At 43.0% G+C, this 19,821-nt stretch overlaps 1 protein-coding gene and 1 long non-coding RNA gene across 2 annotated transcripts in view; both read left to right on the plus strand.

Moving 5' to 3' along the window:
• Window positions 1–5,819: 5,819 nt before the first annotated feature.
• LOC125740341 (polymeric immunoglobulin receptor-like) overlaps window positions 5,820–19,821 on the plus strand; it is a 35,297-nt gene continuing 21,295 nt past the window's right edge. The window contains exon 1 of the mRNA XM_049011329.1: window positions 5,820–6,622. The gene's annotated coding sequence lies outside the window, so the exon portion shown is untranslated. The remainder of the gene's footprint in view (window positions 6,623–19,821) is intronic.
• Window positions 8,086–11,489, plus strand: LOC125740387 (uncharacterized). Its single transcript, XR_007397613.1, has 2 exons — window positions 8,086–8,206; window positions 11,346–11,489. It is a non-coding gene; the product is annotated as an uncharacterized LOC125740387 (long non-coding RNA).

The raw sequence follows: 19,821 nt of genomic DNA on the forward strand, positions 1-19,821 counted from the left end.
CATTACAGACCTGTTACATCAGTAAAAAAATACAAATTTATGTTTTCATAGGTATTCAAGATAATTTCATTAATCGTCTCGCTTGTGATAAGCAACAAAATGCCGACTACAGGTCACTCAGTTATTCAAAATGATCTAAGTTACAGGTTATTTAGCTGTAGGCCCGCCTCACCTCCGATGGATCAGTCAACGGTAGGGTTTCAGCACGTGCAATGCGTGTCCACGCGAATCAACTCGGGGCCAGAATAAAATAAGGTGGTGTGGGGACAGTATGATCGGGGTATGCGGGGAATTACTTTTAACACTTCGGATACAAAGCCAGGGATGGAATTAATCGGAAAAACTACTATTAAAACAAGGTAAGCCAGCTTTTTATGCTTTAATTTTGCTGTTTTAGAGACTTAATTGGCGGTGGCGTTGGGAAGGCTGGTGACGTGTCGCCGTCGTTCAGCCGATCAAAACAAGATTTATATCAATTTTCCAAAGGGTCCGAGCTTATAAAATATAAAATAATGTGTTTGACTGCGAACACAGCAGCAGTCTTGACACTGCTTTTAATAAGGGAATGTCATGTTGACATCTGTCAGCCCTAGTTTGTTAACAACTCGAGTTTGTTTATCCGTGTAAGTAAGAAACAGTTTTGTGTTTGGCTGGCATCTCCTAACTATCTGGATTATACCTAGACTATGTTTGGGCATTTTTGTGCAAGTGTTTTAAGCGTTTTATTTCACGAAGGCCCGATCGTTTGTTCTATTCCCATATATGGGGCCCGGTGCTGGCCCTCGCCTTGAAGCACTGTTGTTATCTAAGTAGTTTCAATTTCTTTGCTCCTGGGGCTATTATTGTTGTTGCAAAATTAGTATCAAATGTGTGCGGAGAGTTGTGTAATGGTATCTCAATTCATGTGTGCGTTATTACACTTGTAAATTTGCGTACGAATCTCTAAATATCTGCTGAGATTTGCGAATGTGTACAATAATCTGCGAATGTGTATTCAGAATCCGCGCAGTCAGATTTGTAATAGTGGATGCGATTGGGTTTCAGTTGTTTGCTCTTTGTTTTTTTTCTTTCCTTCGGGTTTGTAAACATGTAAAAAAACTCTGAATGTGTAATTAGTACGTTTTTCTCTGAACAAAATGTGTGAGAAGGTGACGAAAATGGCCGCTTTGGTTCTATATATCCCAGTTTAGGGTAAACTAAACAGACAAATCTTCACATGCATTTCGATCAAAAATCCCGTGTGAAACGGCAGTTAATGAAGAGGACCGCCTGAATGATATCTGATGACTTATCTGTATTTTCAGCTGTGTTAATTTTGTTGACGAAAAATATTCGCCATGGTTATCATCAACGACCTTTATTTTCAGAATAAAAAGAGAGGATAACTAAATAAAAATTATTTCGCGAGGCCTAAGACTGTGACGAAGGGTATTGACACTTTCGTCAACGAATAAAAACGAGACGAAAATGTTTGCCGGAGACGAGATATACAATCAGAACTAATGTAGTTCGCATACAGGGATATTCAACTAAAATTTAAAGTTAGAGAAATTTTCTAGAAGCAAAGGTCTGGAAGATCATAATGTCTAACTATTTAGTATGACATATATTTAAATAACCTATTAGTTGTATGAACACTGCATCTAATCAATAACTGACTGGCAAATCAAATTAATTCAGTACAATTCAAAAAGTTTTCGACAATATTTGTCATGTGACGTAGAACTGAACATATATGCATAAAGTTTTCTCATTTACTAAATAAAAGTAGGGCTGCATTTCATCCATCCATCCATTCATTTTCCAAACCGCTCATCCTATCGGGTCGCGGGGGGTCGGGAGCCTATCCCGGAAGCAATGAGCAAGAGGCAGGGAACAACCCAGGATGGGGGGCCAGCCCATCGCAGGGCACACTCACACACCATTCACTCACACATGCACACCTATGGGCAATTCTTAGCTACTCCAATATGCCTCAGCATGTTTTTGGACAGTGGGGGGAAACCGGAGTACCCGGAGGAAACCCCACGACGACATGGGGAGAACATGCAAACTCCACATGCATGTGACCCAGGCGGAGACTCGAACGCGGGTCCCAGAGGTGTGAGGTAACAGTGCTAACCACTGCACCACCATGCCACCCCGGCTGCATTTTAAAATAAGAAAAAATAAATAAAACGTGGAAATTGTACATGTTTGGATAAAGTGCTTCACTTAAGCCGTAAAACCCTAATACCGTCGTGTTTGTGTCATATATGTTAGTGTTCATGGAATTAAGTATTGGTTTCGATAACCCAACAACGGTAATACAATTACAGTCTCGCTTTAATATAAAAACAAACTTATCACTTCGATCGCTATTAGAGTAGGATATTATTTCGAAAAGATATCAAACGTGACATGTTTTTCTCATATTAGCTTTATATTTGTCAGAGTAACAACGCAAATGGAATGACGAGCTGTTTCAGGCAAAAACAGCAGATTTTACTTTTTATTCCAAATAAAACATGGGGTTACCAACTTCAGCCAGGTGGCTGGAGTGAGGTTTTCAGTTCGAGTTGTCTGCACACAAATGTAACAGTTCTTACCTTGTAAATAGTCTGTATTTAACCGTGTAAATTCCCATTTGACCAATTTTTGGTTTATAATGGAATATTACCGGTTTGCCGTAAGATTTCCTGCGTGAATCTGAATGCGTGAGTGTAATGCCAGATGCTTGAGATTTGGCAACCCTGAAAACGTACATTTTTTTATTTCACCTGAGTAGATTTATATAACAAATAACATCACTTTATACAGTTGTTAAAAAGCAGAAACTTCAACGAACATGAAAGCACCAATAAACTACGTCTTCAAATATCCATCCATTTTCCAAACCGCTTATCTTACTGGGTCGCGGGGGTCCGGAGCCTATCCCGGAAGCAATGGGCACGAGGCAGAGAACAACCCTGGATAGGGGGTCAGCCCAACGCAGGGCACACTCACACACCATTCACACACACGCATGCGCACCCACGGGCAATTTAGAAACTCCAATTAGCCACGGAAACCCCAAGACGACATGGGGAGAACGTGCAAATTCCACACACATGCGACCCAGGAGGACACGAACCCGGGTCCCAGAGGTGTGAGGCAACAGTGCTAACCACCATGCCGCCTCCATCTTCAAATATTTATTTAAATATTTCTGTTTTAATATTCAGAGAGAACAGGCCTGGTGGCATTATAGCCTACGCATTTTGAAGTGATTTAATTTTGCACTAATGGCATTACAGATTTTACAGTTCTCAGTTTCCGGGGTTAACAAACACAAGTTTGTGTTTCAAATAGGAGAGAAATCTGTGTATTTGTTTACTGCACAGTCAGACCTTAATACCATCCATTAACATTGCTTTCATTTCATCTTGGTGAATATAGTGCAACCACCCATCCATTTTCCAAACCGCTTATCCTAATGGGTCGTGGGGGGTCCGGAGCCTATGGTGAATATAGTGACTTTCAGAAATCAAAGTGAAACTTTAAACATTATACTTAGCACTTTTAATTTTAGACGACTAAATCAACTGAAGTTTTAGTTCACTGTAATTATGATATTTAGTCAACTAAAAGTAAAATTATGATTGAAACTAAATGAGCAAATTAGCAAAACTTTTCAGGAAGAGTTTTATGTTTTCTCATTTAAGGCATATTGGAAACTACCAGGCTGCAGACGTGAAAACCTGCCTTTGCCATACCGGGAACGGAACCCGGCCCGCCAGGCTACAGGGATGTCTACTTTCGTCAGCTGGCTGACATGCCATTTTCATTGCGGATAAATCTGCACAATGCTTTACATGCATGTAAGAGTTTTATTACCTTGTAAACAGTCTGTTGGGTTTGAAAACTGCCCTAGTGCATTTGATGTAGCTAATTTGGGGCTTAAAGTGGAAGAATATATATTTACCATAACACTTCTTGCAACAGCATGAAAGTCGGAAAGCGTGAGTGTCACGCCAAATGCGTGCAAGGTCGCCACCCTGTGGATGAATCGGGAATCGCTGGACCGTATGGAAGCTCCGCGCCTCTAAACACGTGACCCAAAGAGGAAACAATAGAAACGCCTTATCGCGCCTCCGGTCGGACGATCTTCGGCTTTAAGTCAAACAATCGTTTCACCTGTAACGGCTCACCATTGGCCTCCACCGCTGAAATGTTTCAGGACTGTCCCGCGCGTGATAGGGGTGATAGGCACAATAATGCTTCAAATCAATTTGCATCCAATGGGGCAATTTAGCCAGGGTCTCTGCGATGAACGCAGGACCGTTGTCTGTGGTGATTTTAGATGGAATGCCCCATCGCAGAATCACCTCCTTTAGCAGACATTTAGCCACGCTCAGAGCATCAGGGCGAAGGCAAGAGAATGCCTCCACCCATCTGGAAAACAGATCTACAATCACCAAGCAATACTTATATCCCCTGCACGGCGTTAGCTCAATGAAATCCATCTGCAGGTGATCGAATGGGCTTTGGGGACTCGGGGTCACTGCAGGGTCGGTTGGAGTGCCCTTTCCCACACTGAATTTCATGCACGCCATACACTTCCCGGAGAATTGGGCAGCAGCTGCGGCAAACCCAGGGGCATGCCACACCCGAGTCAGCTGCCACCATCCCGACACGAGACACATGATCCAGGCTGTGAGGGACCAAGCAGTAACGTAATTAAAGAAACAGAGCTTTATTGACCCCCGAAATGCAAACAATAACAAACTCAAAACCTTAATAAGTGGGCCCATAAAAGAGGCCAACAAAAACAAACATGGCATAATTTTACAAAGCAAAACAGTAACTGAAGCAAACTGACCTTTCTAATATGATGGTAACATGAGGGAACATAAATAGCAGTTTGGCCAAACCAATTAACACACAAAAGGGATAAAACAAATAAGCACTACATATAACTAAACAAAGCAAAACACAGCTAAACCCCAACTCCCCCCTCTTGCCATGGCAGCACATGGTTCGCTCCTACTCCAGGGGTTGTCTTTTGAGACACCTCCGCCCTCAGCCACACCTTTACGCTGAATAAAAGACCATCCCCTGCAAACAAAGTAACTACAAACCAAAGAGATTAAACAATCACTGCACACAACCCTACAATATCAAAATATATATACACACACGCACTACACCTAACACCAAAGACAAAACACAACTAAAACCTATGAATTACTACTGTAAAGCAATTTAATTAGAAAATGCATACAAATACTGAACTAAGTTCTTACTGTGTGGCTGTAGCCATCACAAGGCCATGAACGGCTTTCTCCATCCCTGGATACACAGATCTCTTCATCCGCGTAGCTCACCCTCCGTTGCACCTGTTTGAATCAAAAGGAAGGTGGGCGGAGTCAGGGAAGAGGCGTTCATCCTGGCCAGGAGTCATGGCAACGAGGAGGGTAGGCGGAGTCATGACAGAGGCGCTCACCCTGGCCAGGAGCCATGGCAACGAGGAGGGTAGGCGGAGTCATGACAGAGGCGCTCACCCTGGCCAGGAGTCATGGCAACGAGGAGGGTAGGCGGAGTCATGACAGAGGCGCTCACCCTGGCCAGGAGCCATGGCAACGAGGAGGGTAGGCGGAGTCATGACAGAGGCGCTCACCCTGGCCAGGAGCCATGGCAACGAGGAGGGTAGGCGGAGTCATGACAGAGGCGCTCACCCTGGCCAGGAGCCATGGCAACGAGGAGGGTAGGCGGAGTCATGACAGAGGCGCTCACCCTGGCCAGGAGCCATAGCAGCAGGGGAGTTGGGTGGATCTGTGACATCCACCCTCACATCCTGTAGGACGACATTTCTGCTTTTCAGAATGAGTGTCTGTCTGAAATTATCTTCTACATCATGCTAATGATTTAGCTGCTCTATGCTCATCTGCAAGAGAAAAATGAGGATATAGCAGTTCAGAAAAAAAACTAGACTTATTTGCTTCATTTGCTTGTATTTTAAACTCTGTGAGCAGGAATGATTCACCATGAAGACCAACAATCAATTATTTTACTATGAAATTATGTTTCTAAAATTATAAGATTCCAAATATTTATTCCTGGTAACAGCAGGACAAAGGCTTTGATGCTCAAACTGTTTTCTTTTTTACAGACAACAAATACACAGAAAATGTATCACTGCACAAACAAGCTCTCTCAAAGATGATATCCTTTGATAGAATGTACAGGGGCTCACAGTTCTTCATTTCATGCTTTAACTTTTGAAGTTACCAAAAATACCTGTGACTCACATGTATGACAGGAAACCAAGCAAGATAAAGAATTTTAAAAAATCCGCTTTGGCTGCACCTGCAGTTCATTTAAGAACAATGAGACATCGACAGTAAACAGTGACGGATTTTGATGCCTTACTGTCAGAAGCCCGTCTTCTGTTGGTCTTGCTGTGGTTCATCAATGTCCCTCTGTGTCTTTGATGTATGCTGGAATTAGATATCTGACTCATACATCTGCCATCCCAGCACTGCTGAGTGCTGGTTTTGAATGTGGCCATAACTGTGTCTGTGTGCAGTTTGCAGGCTTCCTCTGTTCACATGGCATTTCTCCACCTTCCAGTGCCCTGCAATGGACTGACGTGCTGTTGAAGGTTTACCTCACTTTACACTGTGTGCTTCCTGCATTAGGGTCTAGAATCTGTCTTGATCCGATCTAGATTCTACATAATTATTCTAATGATGAAAACAGATGAATCTTTGATGCAACAGAGGGATCAAATAAATATACTTTTCATATAAGCAAAAACATAGCATAAATACACATCAACACTAATTCATGCATCATCTGTATTCATGCTGATATTTTAATTTCATTAATAAAGAAGTCTATCTTCCAATAGTTTATTTTCTGCTCAATAGACAAATAATAATAGAATGACATGCTGAATAATATGATAATTATTATATTTTGATATTATTAATGATAAACTTTCAGCCTTGTGGTTTTGTCACTTCCTGTGTAAAGTGTCCACTCCCCCTTCACTCTGCCTGCTGTGTGTGAGAATAGAAACGACAGAGACAGTGAAGGTAGAGAGGATGAGGAAGTGAGTGTCAGTCTCCACAGATCTGGGCTCAGTGACACACACACATATGGATCCTCTGATGCTCCTGTTTCTTCTCATTGCTGGGCTCACAGGTGAGTGTCACTCATTACAGTGGTACTGAGTAGAGATCTCTCTCCTGCTCCTCCACACACTGTCAGCTACAGGTGGGAGATGATGATGGAGATCTGTTGCTAGTTACATGATGATGTAGTTGATGTGTTCTTGGAAATAATGAATACTTTTTCAATTTTAACAAATTTCACATTTTTGCATACAGTGGTTATCACGATGAATCACTTATATGGATCAAATACTTGGGACAGATTAATTCTTGTACAAATATTGTTTTGATAATTTGTCTGTCGTAATCAAGTAGTCAGCTTTCACTGTTCATTTTGGGTCTTTTTTACTGCAGTAGTTATTTTCTTTGTTTACTTTACTTTGATCATCCTACTTTGCCCTGCGGCAACCCATCTGCTTCTGGCTAGCTACTTGAGGCTAGCACAGAAAACAAGACTGGAAAAAGAAAGTCATTTTCTTTCAATAACAAATATAGAATAATCAAAACTTATGATAAACCACCAAACAAGGCCACGGAGATGCAGCAGCAAAACTACAGTGAGCGGTTTGAAACAATGTAACATTCTGAAATTTGTGCTGTGTGTTGCGTCGGGGCAGGCAAGCAGGCAATGGAAGCCTTATTGACGAGAGACAGACTCAGGACAGGGAGCATGACAACGTCAATGACAGACCTAGGGGAGACAGCCTAGCACACAGACTAAATACACAGAACTAAAGGGACGGAAACGCAGAACGGCTGAGAACAATCAGGAATTCACACGAGGATGAAAAGGGGGTGTGGCATACAGGAGTATCGTACGAGCAGGTCATGACACTATGTAAAAAAATTCTATTGAATTGAATATTTATGAGGGGCGGCATGGTGGTGCAGTGGTTAGCACTGTTGCCTCACACCTCTGGGACCCGGGTTTGAGTCTCCGCCTGGATCACATGTGTGTGGAGTTTGCATGTTCTCCCCATGTCGTCGTGGGGTTTCCTCCGGGTACTCCGGTTTCCCCCCACAGTCCAAAAATATGCTGAGGCTAATTGGAGTCGCTAAATTGCCCATAGGTCTGCGTGTGTGAGTGAATGGTGTGTGAGTGTGCCCTGCGTTGGGCTGACCCCCTATCCTGGGTTGTTCCCTGCCTCGTGCCCATTGCTTCCAGGATAGGCTCCGGACCCCCCGCGACCCAATAGGATAAGCGGTTTGGAAAATGGATGGATGGATGGATGGATGGATGGATGGCTGAATATTTATGTACAGTATTATGCTGTATTATAGCATATTCGAATTATGCACAGTTCAGTAATTTAATTTGTACGGTACAGTAATTCGAAAAGCGTTTGAAAGAGCTGTACTGTATTTTGACATCAATAAAATTGTCAATAAAATTCAGTGAATAGCGACTGTACAGCGTCAGTTTTATTACCTTATATTCATGTAAAAATATACAAATCTCAATTAGATGATAATCTGTTTAAGACATAAAGAGAAAACATCTGTTATAATGATAATCCGCTTACAGTATAGTGATCAATTTCGCCCAGAGAGACGTGATCACTATAGGCGGCTTCCACTGTAATTCCAAAAGAAATTATCTTTGTGAAGTGTTTGCAAACTATTTCTTGAACAGTGATATTTAAGACATGACCAATTTATCATGAATCGATTTATTGATATTGTTTAGTATAACATTTAAATATTCTGTGTGATGTTGTCATGTCTTCCATTTAGTGATCAAGCAGTATAAATACTCTGTTAGTGCTCATAAAATGCCCTTGTCTTTTGTACCCTGTGATTTTCTGTGAGGGTGACAACTGATCTGACTGGGGTCATTTCAGTTTGCATGGTCTCCCTGTGGTTACGTTGGTTTCCTCTCAGTTCTCTGGTTTCCTCCCACAGTCCAAAGACACGTGGTTCAGGTGAATTGGTGCCTCTAAAAGTGCCCACAGTGACTGTGTGTAAGTGTTTGCTCTGTGACAGACTGGCATCCTGTCCTGGGTGTTCCCCTGCCTTGTGTCCTGTGCATATCATTCACAAGTCAAATATTACAGAACTAGGTGTATTTATAAATACAGTCTGTGTGGTCATCACACAAAATGATGAGCCCATTCATTCACCTCCCCTGTGCCTTATTACCAGTGATTTAAGGTTCTGGTTTTCCTCTCAGGCCTTCCCACACACTCCCAAACTCAGATTCCCCATGGTTCTGATAAAGAAATGTGACCCTAATCCAAGTATTACACAATCAAAAAAACAGGGTTGGGCCCGTTGGGCATCAGGGCTGGTGTGGTGCTGAGGCGCCGCCCGCCACATTGTGACACTTGGGTCCCAACTTGAGCTGACCCATCCGGGTAGGCCTGTGGAATGTCTTGTCTCTCTGACAAGATGATCTTCCTCTGCTGTCGGGGAAGCTTTAGAAACTCTGCATTTCAGTGGTGACATTCTCTAGGGTAGCCAAATCTCTGTAGCTGGATATAACTACTTTTGGTCTGGTCGCTCTGACAGCTGCCATACTCGGAGTAGCTATTGCTGTGGCGGATCGGCTCCTCCCGATGGTGTATGATATCACCCCTTTCAACGACCATATTATGACTCAGGCTAAGGCAGTCCTTTGGTGTTTTGTCTGTTGTCTTAGTGTATGCTCTGACCGTGCTGAGAGATGTCTCATTGAGGGAGACATTTTACTCGCAACATTGCTCAGTGGTTGATGGGTACCCATGAGCTGATGCTCCTTTGGTCATGGGTGACTTCATTGTGAACACAGGCACTGACAGGGAAGGCTTTGAGGATTGTGTCGGTCCCCATGGGTCTGGAGAATGGGGCGACAGTGGCTCCATATTCCTTGACATTGCGAAAGGTCAGAGGCTACAGGTTGCGGAATCCTGGTTCCAATGCCCTAAGCCGCATTATTGGACTTTGTACTTCAATGCTGGTGGTGCGGCAAAGGAGATCAATCACATCCTCGAGGGCAGACCCTGGAGGATCCTGCAGGGTCTACAGAAGCATCCAGTTTGTGAACCACAGATTTGTTGTTGCTATTCTGAAGATCTGTTAGATTCAGTAGACTAAGATCCAGTACCTACTAGGAGAATGAGGCTGGACTTGGCAAGGCTCCAAGATCAAGCTGTTCTGATGAGTTTGCATGCAGTTTGAGGAATTTGCAGACTTGGGTGCGACTGCTGACTGTAATGTGATGTGCGCGACCTTCCCTGGTAAGACTCTGAAGGTTGCTGAGGGTTTTGTTGGTGTGGCTGGTGTTTTCAGAAGGAGGTATTTCACCAAGAGGAGTCATAGCGCATGATTTGGTGGCAACTCCAGTGTCTACCTGAAAAGGAGGGCTGTGAGGGCTCTAAGGGCAGATAAGTATGTGTTTGTAAGACAAATTTGTGAGCAGGTGACACATCATTTGTGGTCTAATGACCCACACCCTGCTTACAGAGGGATTGAAGTATTACATATATCTGAATCTGTTCCTCAGAGACTTGCAGTCAGGGCGGGTGATGGAACGGTCCTTACGGATGACACTGCAGTTGTGACCTGCTGGGCCGGCTACGTTGAGCAGTTGTTTAAAGCTGACCCTCCAGCTAGGATGTTGGACATCTCTGGGTCTACAGTTCTAAAAGAAGATCCTCCAATCAGCTGTGAACCACCCAGTCTCACTGAGATTGCATGGGTGGTGAATCAGCTGGGGGTGGGGAAGGCTGCAGGGATCTGTGGTATCTGGGTTGAACTTCTCCAGGCTGGTGGTAAGGCTGTCCTCCCGGCACTGCAGGCAGTCTTCGCTTCCATTTGGCAGTCAGACATCATCCTAACTGACTGGAAAACGGGACTTATAGTCCCTATCTAGAAAGGGAAGGGTGATCACCTGGATTGTGGCAACTACAGGCCGATAACACTGCTCTCACTGCCGAGTAAGGTCCTTGCTAGGATTAACAGGATTCGTGATCACTTGCTCACCTATCAGTGGCCAAAGCAGTCTAGTTTTACACCTAAGGAGTCTACCATTGGGGGCGGCATGGTGGTGCAGTGGTTGGCACTGTCGCCTCACACCTCTGGGACCCGGGTTCGAGTCTCCGCCTGGGTCACATGTGTGCGGAGTTTGCATGTTCTCCCCGTGTCGTCGTGGGGTTTCCTCCGGGTACTCCGGTTTCCCCCCGCAGTCCAAAAACATGCTGAGGCTAATTGGAGTCACTAAATTGCCCATAGGTGTGCATGTGTGAGTGAATGGTGTGTGAGTGTGCCCTGCGATGGGCTGGCCCCCCATCCTGGGTTGTTCCCTGCCTCGTGCCCATTGATTCCGGGATAGGCTCCGGACCCCCCGCGACCCAATAGGATAAGCGGTTTGGAAAATGGATGGATGGATGGATGGAGTCTACCATTGGCCGCATGCTTACACTGAAAGTTCTCATTGAGTGTAAGCACGAATATCAACGGAGGTTCTTTGCAGCTTTTGGTTTAGTTTCTTAAGGCGTTCGATTCAGTTGATCGAGTTGTCCTGTGGGACATCCTGAGATTTTGCGGGATCCCCCTACAGCTTCTGGATGTCATGGCCGGCCTGTACATTGGTACAGTGAATGCTGTACAGAGTGGAGGAAGAACCTCTACATTCTTCCCAGTTGATTCTGGGGTTTGCCAGGGATGTGTTCTTGCTCCTACTCTGTTCAATGCTTGCATGGACTGGGCGTTGGGCAGGGATGTGGGGTCCAGTGGTTATGAGGCATTTGTTGGTGAAGTAAGATTTACTGCTCTTGACTTTGCTGTGCTGTGATCTTTCTGGAGTCAATGGACGCTCAGCTCGGGGCTCACCGGAGACTGAGTGAGGAGTCTGAGTTTCTGGGATTGCAGGTGTCCTGGATAAAGACCAAGATCCAGGCTTTTAATGATTTCTAAGGCACAGCCATCAATTGTGTGTCTGTCTGCAGGGGAATATCGACCTTGTCGAGAGATTTACCCGCCTCAGCAGCGACATTCATGTCTCTGGTGAATCTTCCTATAAAGTCAGCAGACGGATTAGAAAAGCATGTGGGGTCGTGAGGTTGCTGGAAAGGGGCGTGTGGCATTGCCAATATCTTTGCAAGAGGACGGGGGTTCAAGTCTTGAGAGCCCTGGTGCTCCCTTTGTTGCCCTATGGCTATAAGAGATGGACGCTATGCAGTGAGCTGAGATGAAGACTGGACTCCTTCAGTACTGTGTCTCTTCAGAGAATCCTTGGGTACCACTGATTTGACTTTGTGTCGAATGAGCGATTACTAGAGGAGCCCTGAATGAGGGACATTATCTGCATTGTGAGGAAGTTGTCAGTTACGGCACTACGGACATGTGGTGCGTTTCCTTGAGGGTGATCCGGGTCACAGGATCCTCAATGCTGTGGACCCAAGCGGCTGGACCAGGCCAAGGGGATGCCCATGCAGCACCTGGCTGCGGCAGATGGATGGCCATTTCCGGAGGGTGGGACTGGACAGTGTATCTGCCTGGAGGATCGCTGGCCGGGATCCCGGGGAGTTTCGCTGTGTGGTGGGTGCAGCAACATGCTGCATCAGCGCATACTCCCCAACCTGACCTGACCTGACCTGATCGTGGTGTGGAAAATGTGAATTCAGTTGGTTGTTCTCCCTGCAGGTGCTGACAGTGTGTCCACAGGTGGATGGGTGACTGTTCGCAGTGGAAGATCTGTCACCATTCCATGTTTCTATGGTGACAGATATAAAACTCATGTGAAAAAATGGTGCAGAGGGTATAATGTGAGGTCATGTACTCCCATAGTACACACTGACTCTCCACAGGAGGGTAAAGTGTCAATCAGAGATGATCCTGACCAGCGAGTCTTCACTGTGACCATCAACAATTTGACAGCTGGGGACTCTGGTTGGTTCTCATGCTTTGTAAATATCAGTGGAGGTTCAGATGTTCGAGATTGGGTTTACCTGTCAGTAACTGAAGGTAAGATGCCTGAAGGTAAAATATCTGACCAGACCTATATAAGCATGAATGCAAATGTTCATTTTATGAGTTAAAATGACTGTAAAGTATTTATTTGTAAATAAGGATGGAATTAAAATAAATACAAGGAATGAATCAGCCAGTGTTAAACTGCATTTTTGTAAATTAAAGTCCAAATACACATATTTATCACTTATGTAATAAATAAAATCAGAGAGAAGTAACAGTACCAGTTTAAATGCGCTACATCAGGGGTCCTGCAACTTTCAGGGATAAATTTGAAGTTTTCATCTATCCATCCATCCATCCATATCCTGTAACCACTTGTCCTGTTCAGGGTCGCAGGGTATCCAGAGCCTATGAGTGGAAGGCAGGGAACAACCCAGGATGGGGCGCCAACCTGTCGCAGGGCACGCACACACAGACACACAGACACACACAGACCTGTACTCATATCTTTGTGGGGACCATCTATTCATATCTATGGGCAAAACCTTATTCCCAACAATGAAACCCTTGATCCCAACCAAATCCTAACCTGGACCATAAGTAACCAAACAAAATACACAAGAAAATGGTCCCCACAACATCAAAATAACTGGTTTTTATTACATTGTGGGGATATTTGGTCCTCACAATGTAATGTTTACCTGAACCCCTTCTCCACACACACACCATTGATACCTACGGGCAATTCGGATACTTAACCTGAGCATGTTCTTGGACAGTGGGGGGCCACTAGAGCACCTGGAGGAAACCCCACAATGACACTGGGGGAGCATGCAAACTCCACAGACACAGAGCCATAGCAGAGAGTCAGACTCTATGTGAGGCAACAGCGCTAAGCACTACACCACCGTCCCTTTAGCAAAGCAAATTTTAATATTCTTTGTTTAATACTCTGTGTTTAATATTCTGCCTCTTTATTAATTTGTGTATAAATGGTGTAATAGGGAGAGAGAGTTAATAAACCTGGTAATTTTCATACCTTCCCTGCAGGTGTGTCCACACTGAGACGAGTGTCTGTACAGAGAGGAGGATCTGTCACCATCTCATGTTTATATGGTGACAGATATAAAACTCATGTGAAATACTGGTGCAGAGGGTATAATGTGAGGTCATGTACTCCCATAGTACACACTGACTCTCCACAGGAGGGTAAAGTGTCAGTCAGAGATGATCCTGACCAGCAAGTCTTCACTGTGACCATCAACAATCTGACAGCTGAAGACTCTGATAGGTACTGGTGTGGTGTGAAGATCAGTGGAGCCTCAGATGTTGGAGATCGAGTTAACCTGTCAGTCACTGATGGTAAGATGTCTGTACTGCAGACTGTATCCAATGAGATGCACAGTATGTAACAGGTGATTGAATCAAAAAGGAAGGACATTAACACAAATATTGTTTCCTGTAAAAGGAAAAGATACTTTAATATTGTAAAAATATGCATTTTATTTTCATTCAATGTGATAAACGAGATTTGAAAGAAGTAACAGTGTCAGTTTAAATGGGCAACTTCACAGAGTTAAATATGATAAGTAATATATGGCTTTTTGGAAAAACATTTGCATATGCATGTTTAATGAGCTGATTTTCATAATATTTCATTGTGGTGTAAATATTTCAGTATTTTATCTGTTCCTAATCTGTGTGTTCAGCTTCTTCGGGGCTGTCTGTGGACAAACAGGAGGTGACGGGTGTGGAGGGAGACAGTGTCAGTGTTCAGTGTTACTATGGAAACAACAAAAGACATAGGATGTGGTGTAAGATTGGGGGCTCCTGTGCATCAGAGAGATCTGGGAGTTTGGATGGGAGGCCTGTCCTGATCAGGGATGACAAAGTAAATAAAACCTTCATTGTGACAATGAGGGGACTGGAGAGGAAGGACACTGGCTGGTATTGGTGTGCTGCTGGATATCAGCAGATTCCAGTTCATATTACTATCAAACGTAAGTAATTAATTTAAATCTGTGTGTGGATCATTTATACTTGAATATAAAAAGATAAATACTAATTAACCCAGCAGTTTCACTCATGAAGGGGGTTTGTGCTTCTTTGTGGGGATAATCCCCTATTTATCAGCTGTTGTGAAACATAGTTATTTATTGGGATTATTGTTTCAATGATAGTGGCACGGTGGTCCAGTAGGCGGCGCTGTTGCTTCACGCCTCCATGTTTACGGGAATCTGGCTTCTGCTCTGTCTGTGTGGAGTTTGCATGTTCTCCACATGCTGTGTGGGTTTCCTCCAACAATCCAAAAACGCACAGTCAGGCTAATTGATGTCTCTAATATACAGTGTGTGTCTTCTAGTTTATGATCAATATGTAACATGAAAAAATCACACCATTTTGCTGCAAACATACAGCCAGCCCTTTGTTATATATACAAATCCATGTAGCTTGCATTTTTTTTGTGGGAATGAATTGTTACTAAAGGTATGCTGACTGACTGATTTTTCATTGCAGCGTAGGCCAGTGTTACAGTTGTACTCTGTAATATCTGTTCCAGTGCTGCATCCATCCATTGTCTGAAACTGCTTGTCTAACTCAGGGTCCCTATGGGCGCAAGGCAGGGAACGTCCCATGACAGGGTGCCAACCCATTGCAGGACACACTCACACTCCATTCCCTCACACAAGCACATCTACCGGGAATTTGACAACTCCAATTAGCCTCAGCATGTTTTTGGACTGTGGGGGGAAATCAGAGTCCCTGGAGGAAACCCCACAATGACACGGGGGGAGCATGCAAACTCCATACACACGGAACTCTGGCAGAGACCTGAGTACATGTGCCAGAGGAGTGAGGTGACATTGCAAACCACTGCACCACTGTGCCACCCTGCCACAGTAAATACATTAAAATATGTTAATAAAATCATTTATCTCACCTGTTCACTATCAGTGCCCTGGGATGTGAACACTAATTCATTGTTCTCCATCTAATCATTTTCTCTGTAGAATATCTTTCATAATTTATATTTCAGTTTCAAGAGTGACCTTTTCTTAGTCTTTATTGACTAACAGAAAATTGCTTTTTATTAACTATCCTTTCTCCTGTTTCCACTGCTCTCCTTTTCTCTGCACATGATGAAGAAGGAGGGGATAATGGAAAACTGAGGTAAGCATTCAGCAGCATTTACAGTAGTGTGGGGGTCCTGCTAGCAGCATTTACCTGATCACACAGTAATGGGAAACTGTCATTTTAATTATAAGAGAAAAAGATATTATTTTTTATTTCATTTTCTTAATAATAAACTTGAGATCCCATCCCATCCAGGGTGAGCCCTTGCCTTGTGTCCTGTGTAATAGTACAGATGTGACTGTACCGTGTTTCTATAAAGCATGTAAGACTTTACTGTTCACATCCAACCTCTTATTCAGCTCTTTGGTCCAGCTGGCTCTGTATGTAGGACTGAGCTGATCGGTGCTGCTGTTGATTATCAAGGTGGTTTTAATTCAGTCAGAACAGATTCACTGTTTTGTTCTTCAGGTTTAAATGTGATATGTGTGACTGACAGACACACTGGTGTATTATATGTCTGACAGGTGGGAGCAGGTTCTGGATGCTGTACTGAAAGCTGGGACTGGTGTGTTTTATCTGATTTGCACCATCATCGCCATTCAGCTGCACTGGACCTCCTGTAAAAAGAGGGAACTAATCAGAGAGAAGCAGAGGGTCTCCCTGGATCAGAGGAAGCTGGCAGAGGAGATGACCTTCATAGAGCAGAATGAGTCAGAGGAGCTGTAAAATAAACGGTTATGCTAACTGCAATGAGGCCTCTCTCACTCGGCCCTGCTCAGTCTGTACAGTCATAGCATGAGAGTCAGTTAAACACAGAGGGGTTGATTATCTGCTGGCAACCTGTACAACCACGTATTGGCCACTTATTCACAAGTGCTTTGCTGCCACCTGCTGGTTAATGTTTAATAATCGTTATCTTGTGAAGGTAAGACTGGTTTTTATTAAATTGTCTCTTGATTCTGAAAAAATATGGTACTATGCAAAAGTCTTGTGCCATCAAAGAAAACGTTTAATGCTATTTAATTGGGTTGTGTATATTTGCTCAGAACAAAAACACAATTATCATAAAAATATATGCAAATTAAAAGTGACACAATAAAAACTAACAAGAATTTCTTCTTTTCTCCATAAAGTTACTGATGCCTTGTTGGATCGCTAGATGAACCACGCTTTGGTTCCTAAACCTCTCCTCAGCAGCACCTCAGCCATTCCATGTATTTGTTAAATTTCACCACCAGCTCAATTAATTAATTTATTTATTAAACAAATGTTAATGATGCATTGATTAGCCATAGGAGGTGTGTTAATGGTCAAGTCAAAAATATATGGGTCTATTGGATGGTTGGTGAAAAATACTGTGGTGACTTTAGAAGAGATTTTGAAATGACTGGGCTGCCACACTTTGATGGACAAAATATTATAATTCTAGACGAAGATGAAGATCATTTGAACATAATTTTCTTTTATAGCCCAAGACTTTTGCACAGTTTTGTATATGTCTTTTATACTGGTCATTATTTGCTTTAATACATGATTAATAAATTGCTACTTTACAAAACATTTAGTATTTTTCTGAAATTGGTAAATATTAAAAACGAATTTCACAAACTTAAATGGTTTTGGGTTTTTAGGTCACGCCTCCTCGTCAGAGCCCACCAATCAGGGACTCTTTTAGAGAGTGATGTAATCAGGACCACCCACTTTTCAATCTGCTGAACAAATACACCAGCTTGTGTCTGCTAACAACAGCCTGTACATATCAGATAAGGAGGAAACAGTATCACATACATATTGGCCAACATCAAATGAAAATGTAACACACGAAAACAGGACCGCCCACTTATCACTCTGCGTAAAATCACACCAGCTTGTCTCAGCTGACAGCAGCCTCACATATCAGCTAAGGAGGAAGACGGCATATCAAAAGTAAAAAGAAAGACACCATCAAATGAAAATATCCCTGTGTGATCTATTGGTTTCTGCTTTCACTCCTATTAAATGACAGTAAGTCTAGTTGCTGTCCGTGGTGTTGAAAACCTGGATCAGTAAATTCCAAATGAAACTTCTTTACCCGATTTAACTGTAACTCATGTAACTCACTTATTTTATTGGCAATGATGCTTTGTTGAGTCTAGAAAGGCTCAAAGAGGGTTACAGATAATTTAATTTAAGTAGTTTTACTTAAAAACCAAAAAGATTTGAACAATCAGTTCAACTTTGTACTATAGTGCTTCACAAAAGTAAAATCCATCGAGTTAAATCTCTTTACCCCCAAGTCAAGAAGGAATCAAATGCAGAAGCACATTGTGGGAGATACAAGGTGCAGACACATTAAAAGCACTTTTTTGTGTGAACATTATAAAACAGATTGATACACATTAAGCAGTTTGTAACTTTACATCCAGACGTACATCAGTCAGAAAAAGCAGGCGATGACCAGCCCAACCAGCAGCTTCATCTCTGATTGTACAGAATCCCTTGTCAGGGTAACTTCTGAAGTCATGACTAAACTAATTTCCACTTAATTAGCTGAATTTTGTGTATCCACTAGAGGGCAGCCACACATAGATTCCCTTATGAATGGTTCTGATGCTTCAGGAAAGCACTGTAGAGAGACCCAGGTATGCCAGTGAGGAACGGATAAAGAGCAGACGGATCCACCAACTAGCTGTAATATGTAGTATTTCAATTGAATTAAAACAAATAAATATAACAGTGTCAGAGTGTCAGATCCATGTGAATTTTTATCATTGATGAACTTTGAAAGCCTGAATATAACTGAGGAGGCCCACGGACCCCATTATGTGTGAAACACTATTGTGGTGCTGAGAGAAACACAAACAGCTCTCAGTCTGATATGACTGCTGCTAAGACCCACATGAAGTGAATCACCTGACTTTGCCCCCCCCAGGACACCCTCACCCCTGTCATACAGACACCTTCCTAATGGACCTCTTGATTTGTACTGATCCACAGGTATTAAAAGGACCTACTGCAGTGACATTTTAAAACTGTATAAAACATAATAAAGACTGAAACAAAGGCCTGAGGTCAGACCCTCTGCATGTAGCACACAGTGTTTCTGCAGAGTCTCACACTCACATCCTGTATAACGACATTTCTGCTTTTCAGAATAAGTCTGATTTCACTGCTCTTTGCTCATTTGCAATATGAGGAAGTAACAGTTTAGAAAATAACTAGACTTATTTGATTAATTTGTTTGTAGCTCTGTGAGCATGAATGATTCACTGTGAAGACCAGCTATCAATAATTTTGCTATAAAATCATGTTTCTAAAATGATAAGGTTGCAGATGTAATTAAAATATTTATTCCTGGTAAGAGCAGGACAACAGCAGCATCAAACTGTTTTCCTTTTTACAGGCAAGAAATAGACAGAAAATGCATCAGTGGACAAACAGTTTATGAAAATCAAAGATAGATGGATGATTTTTAAACCCACAAAAAGGGAGGCAGTGAGGTTAAGGAGAGTCAGGAAGTGAGTGTCAGTCTCCACAGATCTGAGGGCAGTGAGACACACATAAGGCTCCTCTGATGCTCCTCTTCATCCTCTTCTTCACTGATGGGCCTCCAGGTGAGGATCACTTACTCTGGGACTCCACCATTCAGCGTAGTTAAGATGAAGATAAATTTTGCACAATATACTTACTACATCTGTATGTTCATATTCATATTGTTCCATGAAGTTTTATCACTTCC

Source organism: Brienomyrus brachyistius, chromosome 4 (genome assembly GCF_023856365.1).
Source record: "Brienomyrus brachyistius isolate T26 chromosome 4, BBRACH_0.4, whole genome shotgun sequence".
Classification (NCBI taxonomy): domain Eukaryota; kingdom Metazoa; phylum Chordata; class Actinopteri; order Osteoglossiformes; family Mormyridae; genus Brienomyrus; species Brienomyrus brachyistius.